The sequence below is a fragment of the Opisthocomus hoazin genome, chromosome 4 (assembly GCF_030867145.1).
Source record: "Opisthocomus hoazin isolate bOpiHoa1 chromosome 4, bOpiHoa1.hap1, whole genome shotgun sequence".
Lineage (NCBI taxonomy): Eukaryota > Metazoa > Chordata > Aves > Opisthocomiformes > Opisthocomidae > Opisthocomus > Opisthocomus hoazin.
In genome coordinates, this window is record NC_134417.1 from 8,257,298 (window position 1) to 8,272,178 (window position 14,881).

A 14,881-nucleotide genomic window follows, 5' to 3' on the forward strand; every position below is an offset into this window, starting at 1 on the left:
TCTTTTTTTTTTTCCTTCCCCTTCCTTTTCTGATTCAGGCTATCAGGAATTCTCTGACAAAGCAGGGAACTAAACTTGCCACTGTTATCAAAGAGAATCTATCTCTCTTTCCAAAATGGCATGAGCTACACTTTCTCCTTTCATCATAACAACATTTGGTAGTAATAATTAATCTCTTTAGTTTAGAACATGTACGTGGGGTTCAAGTGGATGCATGAAAAAACAACCATAAATTCACAAGATTTGTTAACAAAGGTGTCATGTATGCGTCTATATGCTGACAAGCAAAGCAAAAAAGTATTCTATAAATTCCTGCACAAAGTAACAAACCTTGCCTAGTCACTTATGTGATATTCTAAAATATCAGTCAAAAATAAAAAATGACTAAGAACCCCTACTAAACATGAAAAAAACTAGAGGCTCTTTCCTCCTTTTTTTTTTTTTTTAAAACTCTAACCCATCAGAGCAGAAATATTTAGGAGAAAGGGATGTTGATACTTGAAGCCAAATATTTAACAAACATGTTATCTTAAGATTAAAAGGGAATAATTTTGTAAATGCAAAATGGAGATTTTCAGATTTTACAGTCTGATAGAGCCACGCCCTATGACATAAAAGAATTACAAAGTATAGCCATAGTCTTTTACTCTAGAACAAAGAGTTATTCTTCATATTGCTGGTGTATGAACTAAATAATAAATAATAAATAATAGAAAAATATTACTAATGCACCAGCAGCTTCAGCCAATGGAGAGATGTATGTAACTTCCTCTTAGACTTTTATTCAGTATGACAACAGCAATTTTGCTTCTATGCGACAGTACAGGAATTTGGATAGAGTCTCCTCTCAAAGAGAAAACTCCCCATAGACACTTATACATAATGGTTAAAAAGTTAAATAATAATCCCTTGCTAGGTAAAATGTCTTAAAAGACATACTTATTTACTTTGCTAGGGCCCAGTGCAATTATTGGAGCCGATGGAAAAAACTCCCATTAAAGCCAAGGCATGGAACAAAACAGATAATAATCTCCTTAACAGGAGCAAGGGGTTCACACCACAGGATACTCAGTGTCATTGCACTTCCTCACTTGGCCCAGATCCCTGACCGGTGTGCTATTATCACGTATTACAATTCAGCTGTTGACTGCCAGAGTCCATCTGTAAGTGTAAGGAGTACGTTTTCATGTCCTAAGATGTTACCTTGTATTTAGTTTCAAAGCAAAAAGAGCAAGCTAGAAGTCTCTAAATCTGAACAGTCGAACAAGAAAGTTTTTGCACTAAGTAGCAATATGGTTTTTAGGCATTTATCAAGATAGCCCATCAGGTTGACACTTGACATGTAAATTGTATAGTAAATCTGACAGCTCAAATACTAATGCATCCACCTCATTCTATCTTACACAGTTACTACTGCAATAGGCTTTTTGAAAGCTTCCTTGATATCCGTTTCAAATCTGGCTGATTTTTCAAGTTGACATCATATCAACCCAGTTTATTTAGAACTACCTATTTGAAGACAGCTCAGTCTGTGATTATTAAATTAATTACTGATGCAAGTGACAAGTAATATTTTGTATTAATATTCCCTGTTAGATTTTAATCAGCTAAAAATTCCTCAACACACACAATATATTTGATCACTTCAATTGAAAGCATTGCCATGCCTGCAGGCCACAGGATTACACTTAACTATCCCTCTCTTGTGGTTTCTTGCCCTGCAGGATGTTTTCTCCTCATAATAACATGATATCCAAAGAAGTGATGAGTTAAGAATTGCAGGTCCAAAACAAATACTTGTGGCCATCCAAAAGAAACAGCTCTGCTGTACTACAAACAATGGAATAGGCACTTTCAAAGTACTAGCACTATTTACAGCTTCGTGTGCTCTAAGCTGGTGACTGCAACAACAGAGATCTCGGCATCATTCTGGGTGCTGAGGAACTTCACTTCCTGCTGAGATCTGCAAGAGCTCCTTGCAGGACCATATCTGCATTTTGCAACACTGGGCTGCAGCATAGATAGGAGCTGTTTTGTAGGATGGGATTTCTGTGCTGCACATGGTCTTGAAAAAGTTAATGTCTCTGAATTCTGTTTATACTACCAAGAATCCTTTGTAATAGGCAGGTTTAATGTTCCCTAGGAAGAACGGAAACTGCACTACTCTTAAATATGCCTTGTAAATAGCAAATTGTAGGCTAAGGGAAGATGCCAAATTGAAAACATTGCTATTCTACTTTGTAGGAATGACTCCAGCCTTCTGTAAGAATAGTGTTTGTGTTTATCACCAGATTGGACCAAAAAAAAAAGTATCAGCTTCTTTCCCTGCAATAGATCTTAAGTGCTGTTTTTAACAACAAGTTAATATCTACTTTGGATTCTTTTGTTCATTTTTTAATAACAATTTATAACAAATAATTATCCAGTGGTCTTTTGAGAGATGCAAGGATAAATAAAAACAACTCCCAAATTGTTTATCTCATTAATTGCATGTGACCTTTATTTTCAAGTTTCTTTTTTCTTAATGTCAAGTGTCTGACTCATTTCTTATCCAAGCCAGCCTTATTACAAAAAAAAAAAAAAAGAAAGATTGCTTTTGGTTTTAGAAATAATCTCCTTACTCAGCCCTGCATGTTATTTATCAAATGACTCCATCTGTTCCTCAAGAGAACCCATCCAAAACAAAATAAAATTTAGAAGTAGAAACAAGAAAAATAATTTCTTGCCAATCCCATTTTATCTTAAAAATAATTGGAAGATACATAAAGAGAGAATATACATGTAGAACACAATATTTTAGGGAATCGTTATGCCTTCAAGGACATGTTCTAATGCCAGGACATTGAAAAACAGCAGAAACAAACTTTAGAATTGCTGAACGTCAATTGGGCCACTGCAAATCTGCAACCATGGACCAAGGTCTGGCAGATTAGTATGATCTAGCACAGGACAAGCACGTCTTGAGAAACAGTAATAGTGAGACACTAAATTTACTAAATTACATGGGGCCAAAACGTTGAAGTCAATGGTATTATAATTGTGGCCATAATGGATCGTTTGGTTCATATATAAGAACCTCACTTGTTCAATTAAAAAAGATATATTGGAACTAGGAGATACCACTTTTCTCAGGGAGAAGGATGTAATTTTCGTTTATTTCCATTTTAAAACCTATTCTGGAACAAAATATTTGTTGTTCTAACAAATGCAGTAAATATATTCACAAAATAAACCTAATTTTGATTTTGAGCTGCAGTAGGTAGATCAAGCTCCCAGTTACACTAAATATGTTACCTCCTGACTTTTAAATCAAAAGCTTCTGATAAGTCTAAGTTAAGATTTCAGTGTAGCTAGACTCCAAATATTATTTTATGTCTACTGCTTACCTTTTCTCACACTTTAATCCTGTTTCCATCCAGTCCGCTTACTGGCCTATTTTTTGCTGAAGCTTTCTTTTTCTACTTGAGGGAATATGGGTATTTATCTGGCAGGACCAAAGTGGCTCTGAGTTTTCATTCCAGTTGATTCAGACAGCTTAATCTGTCTTAAAGAAAGCGAGGTTGGTGGCAAAGTTTCTCTCTTCCCCTAGTACCACTAAGGAAAACATGGAAAAGAAATCTTTCCACCTCTTCACAGTTACGGTTATTTGCCTTCCCCCTTCCCGCATCGGCATGGGGAAAGGTACAGCTTTACCGTGTCTCCAGACCAGATGGCTGAAAGGAGGGGAAGTAACTGTTAACTGCAGAGAAGCAGCAGGCTGTGCCTAGAAGACAGAGAAAGGAGGAGGTAACAGCAGAAAACCCTAATATCAGCCAAGAAAACAAGATGTGGCCCTACTTGTATTACTAAAAATGGCAACCAGGATAAAGGTCCCAAGAATCATTATTTATAAGAATACAATACCTAAGGTAGGTATAAATATAAAATAATTAGCATGTAATTGAAAACTGTTGGCAAGAATTACCTGATACACCTTCAATTATTTGACTGGATTAGCAGATAACAGTAGAATTGCTCCTAGTAACAAATACTGTCCTTTTTTTCTACTGACATGGTACACTCTGATGACAATGGCCTAATCCTTGAAAAATTAACCTTTTGGTTTCAACGTCAGTGTTTGGAAAAGCCGATGTGTGTTACTGCCTCATACCAGATGACCAGGGAAACATTATACCTCTACTGCAAATGTCAGCTTATTCCTCTTTGCAAAGAGGAAAAAAACACCCCAAATTTCAAGTTTTATGCTATTTTTTGTGTATACTTCCAGCTTATTAAGAAGTAGCACCAGATTTTGGGCTAAAGGTTCTCAACAGCCTTCAGAAAATGTCCCGATGATACTATCTGAAGCCCATCCTGCCCTACACATTGCCACTACTGAATGTCACAGATAATTGACCTCATTCTCTGCATTTTGAAAATAAACACATTAGGTAATTGGAACACTGAAGCAAATATAATTGTTCAGATATTTCTCATGCTTTATCCTGCTTTTGCAGTGCTTGTGATTCACTAGTAATAAACAACATTTTTTCTATCCAATCAAGCACCGTATCTTTTCTTGCTTGAGAAGGTACACGAGTATTTACAAACATTTCACGGGCAGTTTTCACCTCAACTCTTATGTATTCTGGTAGAAAGACAAGTACTTACTCTCTCCACAATAATTTCTACTTTTGCTTTTTAACAGTCTGTTTAAAACAAGATACTTAGTGATCTTTGGAAGAACCTGCAACTTTCAAATCACCCTAAGCCAGCTCAACAAAGTGCTCAAGAATATAACTTCACAGTCATTCATGAGGGCTTCTGTATTTCTATCCAGGTACCAGAGCACAGCAGAAAGCAATGATGGATCTCATATGCCACAACGGCTATCCATGGATTGGCCCTACAGCACTTCAGAAACAACCAAAGGAAACACTCACCTGCTTCATGAATGGATGATCTCTTAAAGATGCAGGGATATTGCAGGTGATTTTGAAATTCTGAAGAGTTTTTGATAACTACAGAATCATGAAAGTTTATGAAGTTTATGCATTCACTTTAATACAGCACACTAAAAAATAAACAAAATAAAATTAACAATATCCTTTTAAAGTTGAAAATAATATGGCTCCATCTTTCTATTCTTGTTGGTTTCAGCCTGAAGCAAATATGAGAAAAAGACCATTTTTCCCAAATAGAAGCAGAAACCTCACAGGAGACTTCATTTCACAGGGTTTCTAGACTGTGTACAAGCGCTATTCCAAATCTCGTGATTTATGTGTATAAATTGTTTTAAAAGCTGATCAAGTCATTGTCATTGAAGAAAGAATGTCAGCTAATGGATTGGTCTTACCAGAAGATATCTGTACATTTTATTTATAATTTATAAAATCATGTAGATACTCTTTGTATTCAAGGTATATTGATAAATAAGCTCATTATAAATACTTATGGATGCAGCACATATAAACTGGACCCTAGTTAAAGTGCAGGGATTCACACTTTAGAAAATACTAACTTCTCAGTAGAAATCTCTGTGAAATAAGAAATTGTACTGAATTCACCCGCAGTGATGCATGTGAATTAAAGTAGGTCAACAAAGTATACTGTAGGCAAAAGCAAGCTTGCCTCATCTATGCTGCAAGCCAATCAAAAGCCGGAAGTCATAAACTAGCCACCAATTAGGTACAATTAGTAGAGCCTGACTGCTTTGCCTAATGTATTAACTTATGTCTAATCTATTTCACTGTAAAAGTACTTGGTCTGGAGCTGACTTATGTCCCACAGGATAGAAGTGGGGACAGAAAAAGTTGTATGCTATTTATTTCACATAGGTAACACCCTTACAAGTATAATTGTCTAGCAAGCTGCAAGGAATACCAGGTTAGGAAACTTGATTGTAATGTAAGAAAACAATAGTAAAACTAATGTCTGGGAAGGGGTTCACTCATTTATTAATCAACATGTATTGATAACAGACATGAAAGTTTAACTAGCAATGATGAGACACTCAAAGACAACTTTCCTTCAAAAGAATTAAATTGCAGTTCACCAAGATAATGAATGAATAAAAGTTTTGTAGTCAACTGAACAGCTTAGACACAACATTCTTTACAGCAACGTCCTGAAAAAAACCCAGACCTCTCTTGTGCTATACATTTCTGAGCTACCAGATACGGAGTCAAATGTCTGGATCTAGGAAACAGGTTGAGGTAAGTACAAAATTCCTTTCACAAAGATCTAAGTGTAGGATTGGTACTTGAAATGGTAGGAGAAAATATTTTTAAAATACCATCTTTCTGAGTGTGGAACACTGCGTATGAAAGTTGTGTTGTCCTTCACTTTGACTTTCTCACTTACTAAAAGTACATTATTTATGATCAAATGTCAGATTGACATGACTGAGTTGTGCTGATCTGCCAATATTACCAGCTTTTCTGATCTGATAAGATGTTCATTTGAAAAATACTTTATCAAAGAAAGATGAAGGTCTCAATGTCCTACCATGTTATTTAACACTGAACATGCCCATGAATTCTTCAACATTATTTCACTCTGATGACTGCATTGCTCAATAGATAAAAAACAGATACCACATTTTAAAAACAGAGATGTTACTTATTTTGTGATTTCTATTTCTTTTTATTAATTTTGTCCTAGTTTCAAAATAAGGATGAAAATATACAACTGTCATACTAGTTCACTCTTGCAAATGTATATGTTAATATTGATGAAGAAATTTGACATTTTGAATTATCAGCCTACCTGCTAATACACTAGAATGAAATTTCTGCTAGGTTCAAGTCACCAGTAAAAGAGGAACTTTGCTTCTTTAGTCAAGAGGAGAAATATAATGACCCTCACACTTTTTTCCATCCAGTTTTAGTGTGCAGAAGACCATACTTACCCCCAGTGGAGGGTGTGATAAAGCAGCACATCATGGAGAAGAGTGCCTACAAGTTTTAGGAAAAAAAATGAGATAACCTTGAAAAACATTAAATAAAGCCACTGGGAAATCAAGGTGCCTGCACAGTGCATGGTTTTGTTGTTCATAACTCAGAAGTGAAAGCCACAGACAACAAGAAGATAAGTAATCTTAATAAAGACAACTTTAGAAAGCTACCAGCTTCCTCAGCCACATTTCCAGGTGGTGCACATCAGCAGAGCTCCACTGAAGTCAAAGGCAACAAGTGTGCCAGCAGAAGTCTAGTACTACGCTCAACAGAGATTAGCTACACGTGGGATGAACTCAAGATGTGTAACACTGAGCTGGGTTTGTTTTTAATGACCCCACCTATCTTTCCTACCAGCTCTCTGTTCATTGAAATGTTTGTGTAAATCTAAATTGCAGATGTCTACCCAAGAAACTAAATCAGGTTTGATTAAAAACAAACAGGAACTCTAGAGTTATTGCAGGGTTTGTTTTTTTTTTACCTAACTTTGCTTCACTCCATGCTTTGTTACAAGCAATCATACAGCTTTCCTAGTGAATTCAAAATGTGAGCTATTCATGACAAGCACAGGGTGAAACCCGATCACAACTTACTTGTATACCACTGCATTTTGAATACAATGTTGAATTTATAAGAGGTACATCTACAGGACAGAAAAGAGCTGTAAATCAACAGTTCTCTGCAAGCAATTTCTACACCTCTATGTATGAACAGCATCACGGTTCTTCTTAGCAGGAAGCAGTCAACTGCCAGAGAGAAGAGCCGTGAAACATTATGATCAATAGCATCAGGGCTAATAATTACTGTTGACTGCTTATTATAAGTTTCTAAAGACAGGTGATACAATTTTCTGTGTCTTATAAAAGGCTGAATGTGCAGATGTTTAACAAATATGAATATATTTTTAAATGCCTTTAAAATATTTTTAAATTTTAAGTATGTAAACGAAGTTCAACAACATTACAATTCCAGGGTATAAAGTTTATAATAAAATATAACAAATATTTACAATTAAAAATCCTTTAATAAAATATTCATTTTCAGCAGCATTTGTATTTTCAGCAAAAGCATACTGATCCTGAATTAACTTCCTTCAAATCACACAAAGTTTTTTCAGCTTTCCTTTAAAAATGGCTTTCCAATAACTATTACAGTTGATACAAGAAAAATTTTTAGGTATGTATTTTGGAGAAATATTTTCTTCTGTCTGGATATTCTTTAAAAATGGAAAATTCCCAAATATCAGGATTTTCAAAAAATACAAATTCCATGCTTTACTGGCTTCAAAACTCAGAAATATTTATTACTGTGACATATAGAACAGCAATTTAAAAAAATGTAAAGCTTTTCTTCATATCATAGATGAAGGCAGATCATTCCTTTACTATGGAATTACCCTTTTTTTCTTTTTTCAAATTTCACTGTTACATTAAAAAATTTAAAAGTCCTAAGTCTCTGCTGGCAGAAATCTAGTTATATTCTTTTCACAGGAAAGGACTCATAACAAAAAGAGTGCTGCTTCACATAAAGGAATAAAATTTCAAGTACTTACTTCTAATATTAATCTGCCATTTTATCAGTAATTAATTACTATGTAATTAGAATTACATAAAATGCAAATAGGATTACTTAACACTATTAACAGCTGTTTGAAACGACATTTATCTGAAAACACTGAAAAAACAGAAAAGCTCCTTCACAAACTATGGGGTATTGAATTTTCCAGCTATCTAGCCAAGTCTAGTGAAACCTCTGTTTCTTACAGAAGATGCCCCATGGAACAGATAAAATCATGAATATGTAGCACACAGCTCTTCCCCCCAACTCCTGTTAAGTAAGCAAGGACATGTAAGAGAAGCTGCGACTCATGATCCCCTCAGTGTCAAGAAATTATCAGAAATATCTACCACAGGGAACTACACAGCTAACGAAAACAAAAATGAACTGAACCTCAAGGATAATGATAACTCAATGTCTAATTATCTGAAACGAATTTTTGATGATGCTTCCTCCAGCCAATTAGTTTGCTAGTCACCAAAGAGTGCTTTTGGCATGGAGGGCTAAGCAGAAAGCTGGAAAAATAACAAGAGAAAACAGGACTGAAAACGCCGGAGCCAGAAGGGTCTCAACTCGGCAGCCACTTCTCTCAGCATCAGAAGTAGGCTCCAAGGGAGCCAAGAGAATGAAGATACTAACCACAGTGAGAGAGGAGGATCGGCAAACCTGGGAAGCCTCCCACAGTGTCCAGGGTGAGCATTACCACCCCCAAGAAACCCGGTCTAAGCTGAGAGCCACATCATTTTGGTTGCTCATCAGCAATAAAAAAACCCAAAACTGTAGCTATAAAACAGTAGGAACTAGGCATATGAAAGGGTCTGTACTCCATGCATATAAATCAGTATATCTCCATCAAACTCTTCTTTAACAATCCCAAATGCCAGCACCATCAGTCAGAAAGTAAGTTACACTTATCTTGGGCATTCAGGACATAGTGTGGCAATAGCATTATGTCATTCTTACTAAGCTGCTGCAGCTATTTCTGCAGCTTTTTCTCCAGCACAAGGAGAAAAGTGACATGGAAACTGCTGGAAAAAACTGATGAAAATTTCACTTACTCAGATTTAGAAACCTGATTGGTTTAAAATGGTAGTTCTGCTCTAAAGAGCACATCTCTGCAAACCACTATGTTTGTGTGGGAAGCTGGAAGAGTCAGGGAAGACAGGCAAACAGAATAAACAGACATCATTTTTCTCGATTTTTCTTCTTCTTTTTTAAATTTTACAAGTTTGTAACCAACAAAGCTCAGGTTTTTAATCTACAGACAGACAGACAATCTTTTTAACCAAAGCCAGTATTTACCCTGGTGAAAAAATATCTTGTATCTTGTCATTTTCAATAACTCTGCTATATCCCACCAGGATTACTCTTTCCGAGCCCATAAATTTGTTCTCACCCAGTAACCTATCACCCACTGATCCCCATTATTTCCAAAGCTTATTACAGATAGATTTAGTTACAATTCTTTCCCTTTTTTTTCTGTTCCATGAAGCAGAAGTACTATGTCATACCTGCATAACGTATTGCTCATTCTCTCTGAGAAGCTACTGAGACAGCTGGTATTTCACCGAGATGTTTATTTTAGACCTTTTTCTAGCAGATAAGAGCAGTGCAGCAAAGGAGGTGCATATAGAAGATAAAGCAAAGATCTCACTAAAACAAATCTAGAGAAGGTCTGAGGTATAACCTGTTCTTCAGTGCTGGCGAATATAAACAAATCAGTTGTGTTAGATTTAGACTTGCTTGACTTAAAATGAATTTCTGCAATATCATCAGGCATTAATATTGACATTTCATGGTATTTGAGATGCTATTTACACTCGGTACACTAGACATACAGCAGACAGTTTACCTTTAGTACAAGCAGCTGGTTACTCATTTGTGAAGCCAAGGTGGGATGGTGTGGCCACTATCACTTTACGACCCTTAAAGATTACTGAACAAGGATTGCAATGCCAAAATAGCTCCAGAGACTGTCTCTTCTATTTGAAATTGACTGCAGTCACCACCCGTACATAGAAGAAATCAGTGCTGCTCTGTACTATATCTTTTTCTCAGCCATACTAAGTGACCCACCTTATGCCTTGTAGGCTGGCCAGGTACATTGACCCTATATATAGAATAATACAATAATTTAAGTTGGAAGGGGCCCTGAAATCCAACATTGTCCTCAAAGCAGAACTAACTTCAAAGTTAGATTGCTCAGAGCCTTGTCCAGGTGAGTTCTGAATGGCTCCAAAGACGGCGATTCAACAGTCTCTCAGGGCCGTGTTCCAGGGTTTGATCACCCTCATCGTGATTTTCTTATGGCCATTCTTAAGAAATAGCCTAGCAACAATAGGACCTAAAAGAGTGCAACGAACCATGTTAAAAATTTCAAATAAATTCCTGATATGTAGGGAAGACTCTGCTTGTTAAGTGGTGGCAATAGTATGACTTCAAGGTTACTTTATATTTGCCCTGCTGTAACTAAACACAAATGTGATACTTGTGCCACGCTCATGCTGAAACATACATTGCTACAGCACTAACATGGTGTCACCATGCTCTCATTGTCAGCTAGACTATACCATACTTCTCTTCAACACAGATGCAACTCAAAATATTCTTGTGATAGTTTCACCATCAAGCTTCTACAGTTCAGCTTTCCACATTTTAGAAATTATTTTCCCTCTTCCAGACGCAGGCATAAGCTAACTTCCCTTAGGCAAAAACATGATATCATTGATGTGTTTATAACCTAACTTTCTACCAACAACGAAAAGTAAATTAATGATTTGAAAAAGCAGTTATTTGATACAACCTGATTCAGTCATGTTTATTTCCAAAGAATGCCTTTAGCAGGGTTGATCTAAACCAGTGACAAGCACTGCTTTCTGCTGTATACCTGAACTAAGACTAAATTAACAAACTCTTTCAGTTTGTAATCAGGTTATAAAAATAAAGTGCAGCAAACAGAAACTAACCTGTTTGTTTTGTAAGTAATGTATGTGCTGTATCCAGACCTTAATTAGACCACATAGTAAGAGACTTTTATAGAGGGATTTTTATAGACACTTTTCCAGACATGCTGTGTTCCTGATATTCCTCCCCCAAACTCCAATCCACACCTTGCTAAATAACTTTTATAGGTCTAATTAAACAGGCTGGTGATTCAGTAGTAATCCTATTAAAACAACAGTACTTGAGAACTGGCAATCTTACTATAGCATCCTCCTTTCTTTCCAGTAGGATTCCATAAAAAGAGCTACTGGTAAGATTTCAGGACATTTTTATATTGCACAATCTGATGTCATCCTAGAGACGCCTCACCTAGTTCTGTGTGAGCTGGATTGTCTACACAGTTCAATGCAGCAACAAAAGGCACATTAACTCTACTGCCAGAAGCGGTATGGCAACACTAGTGTGGCACTGCACCCAAGATAATTAAATGCTTTTCTGCTATACTCCTCCTTCCTATGGAACTAGCAGAGAGCAAGCATAATTCATCAGAAACACCCCCTGAGATCTTTTATGTCTAATATTATTGAAAGAAAAGACAAACCTCCATCACTGAAATGTTGCCCAGAATTTAATAGGGATCCATAAAAATTACCCTACAAAATAGAATAATTCAATAGAGAATGATTTATTTCATTTTATTCTAGTATTATTACATTTAAGGAACTATTCTGTACAAGACATGCAGGCCCATTAAAGTTGATAACAAAGCTCCTGTTACTGGAATTGAAGCCACAATTCCCTAAGATGACTCAGAAATCCAGATACTGGTTATGATATTCTGTTCAACTTTGCAGGTATTTTCTGTGAAGAATAAAATGTTTGAAAGCCCTCAGATATTATTACAAAAAACTGCTCATGCTCCAGGATTACCACTTTTCTAAGAACTCCCTTCAGTCGCAAGTATGCCGCTCACATAAGAATTTGTGTCTGTTGAATACTCCACTGGTATTATCCAGGTAATACCAGGCCTCATGAAAGAACAGAGGCACTTTCTCTCAGTCAGTCCTGCTCTAGCCTTCCAGCATCAAATGGCACATTTTGTGAATGCATATTATAAGCCTGATTGTATTTAGCAAGCTGTTGCTGCATTTCCCACAATTAAGAGGATTTGTGTTTCTTACAGAGTTCAGAAAAAGTAATGTGCCAAATGTTATTCTCAGTCATATAGGAACAAGTTTTAATGCTCATATGAGGCATGTTTTTACTACTCTGAAGGAACAATTTCTGTCCTAGAAGAGACTAAAAAAGGCTCCCTATCATGCTTCCAGCAACATCTTTAAACATGTTGAAGGCATCCTCATACTTCAAACTCCTAATCAGAGTAACAATTTTTTTCCTGTGTCAACTTTATCAGTCATTTGTATTGCAGAAGGTGAAAGAGTTTAAATAAAATAAGATTCTGTCTTATACCCAAAACTACTTCCATATTTTTAAAGGAAATTTTGTAATTCTAACATTTAAAAAAATACTTGTATTACTGTGGCTGAAACAACAATGCATTTCTTCACTTTCTGGATATGGCTGACATACTGCAGCCTAGAAATGCTTTTGTACAAAGAAAACAAAAGTTCAATAGATGGTTTGTGGCCTTAGTCATCCCAAAATGCGCTACTCCCTAATCTTGAGCTGAGAAACTAAGAATGTATAGAAACACACAGATTCCCTGCAGAATCCTATCCTAACCCAAACCTATAGTTAGCAACTAATATTATAGGGTGGTCTGAAATGACCCCCATAATCATGATACACAAGCTCTACCTTACATAGTTTTCTGCGAAAGCTCCAGCAAATAAAGAGTTAAGCACTGCTGCAGCAAAACACTTCTGATCTGGGCAATCCATACCACTAAAATAACAATTCATCTTATTTCCACCCTCCTCATAGGGAACCAGCAGGCCTTTTACTCATTATATTTATTTCTTTGATCTTCTCTCCCCTTGAACCTTACTACATTTCCTTTTACAATTTTTCCAGTTCTTTGGCAAAGGTGTACATATCCACACCATCTGGCTACATGCAAAGAAATGTTACTACATGCTTCCCTCAAGACACGCCTGCTGTGTTATTCATGAGCCACTGACATGATTTCCAGCTCAGCACTTCAGAAGAGTTCTACTCAAACACCATTGCTTGCATTTCCTCACCAAAGAGGAGAGGGGAAAAAACCTAAACCCTCCACTGGATCTATAATGGTAGGGAAAGTGTGTCTCATGTTTTATGAAGACAAAAATTCCAGGCCTAATTATGTGTTACTACTATGTGCTCTGCCTGCCAAGCCACTGCTCTGTTTCCGGTAAGTAAGCAGCAATATAATGAAAGGACACACAACAGATCTTCTAAATTGCTTTGAAGTACTGCTCTTTGCACATTAAAACCGTCATGGGAGACACTTTGCATCTCAGGAAGCATGTTGGCAAACTTTGTCAATTGTTACTATGTTTTACCAAAATATTTAACCAACTGAGTAATAATAACCCCTATTTATCATACGCACAAGCAGTAAGCAATTCCCACTTTCCAGCTGTAGATTTTTGACAAAGTAACATGAGAAGCAGCATTCTTAAACCAAAGCCTGTCATTTGTTAGTTAATTTCCACGAGCACATATTTGTATGTCTAAATATCATAGGCAGGAGTCCCATGACAAATTAAAGTTAATGGAAACTGTATGCATCTCTTAATTCTTGAAATTGAAATAATATTAGCACTGCATGCAATACTAAATGAAGTCTCCCTATGAGCCTTTTAAGCACAGCATTTTCTTCAGCTGGCTACCTTAGGCTATGCAGTCGGTTCCAGTTTATATTCAGAAACTACCCATCATCAAGCTGCTTTGACTAATTAACCAAAATGATTATTACATTGGTTGAAGTGTCATAATCTGTTCACATCAAGCTCAGCTCCATCTAGTGATACACTTATCAAAACTGCAGATACAGACAGAGGCAAACATTACAATCGCTGCTTTGCCTTCCGGACCCAAAGGGTCAAAAGCTGAAGCCTGGACAACGTATTATCAGCAGAGGCCCTCTCTCTGCAGTCTGCTTCATCTTGACCACATGCCATAGCCAGGTTTGTTGCCATTCTAGCTATTGCACAGAGCACATTACTGTATTTGGGCCTTAGCTTGAAGATTACTGACGACAATCTTTGGTTGAAAGCTCTGAATGAAATACCTACGAAGAAGTGATTTGTTAAGAAAACAAAACCAAATTGTTATGGAGACAATTTGCAGTTAGTGGCTGGATGTGCACATTGAGTCTTGCACCTTTTAAAGTAAACCAATAAATTGAGAGTTTTACCCCTCCACACCATGATGCAGGAGCATGCTGAACTAGGGCAGTATCTTGGCATGATTCCAGTCAGTAAATTTTACAGGACTAGAAG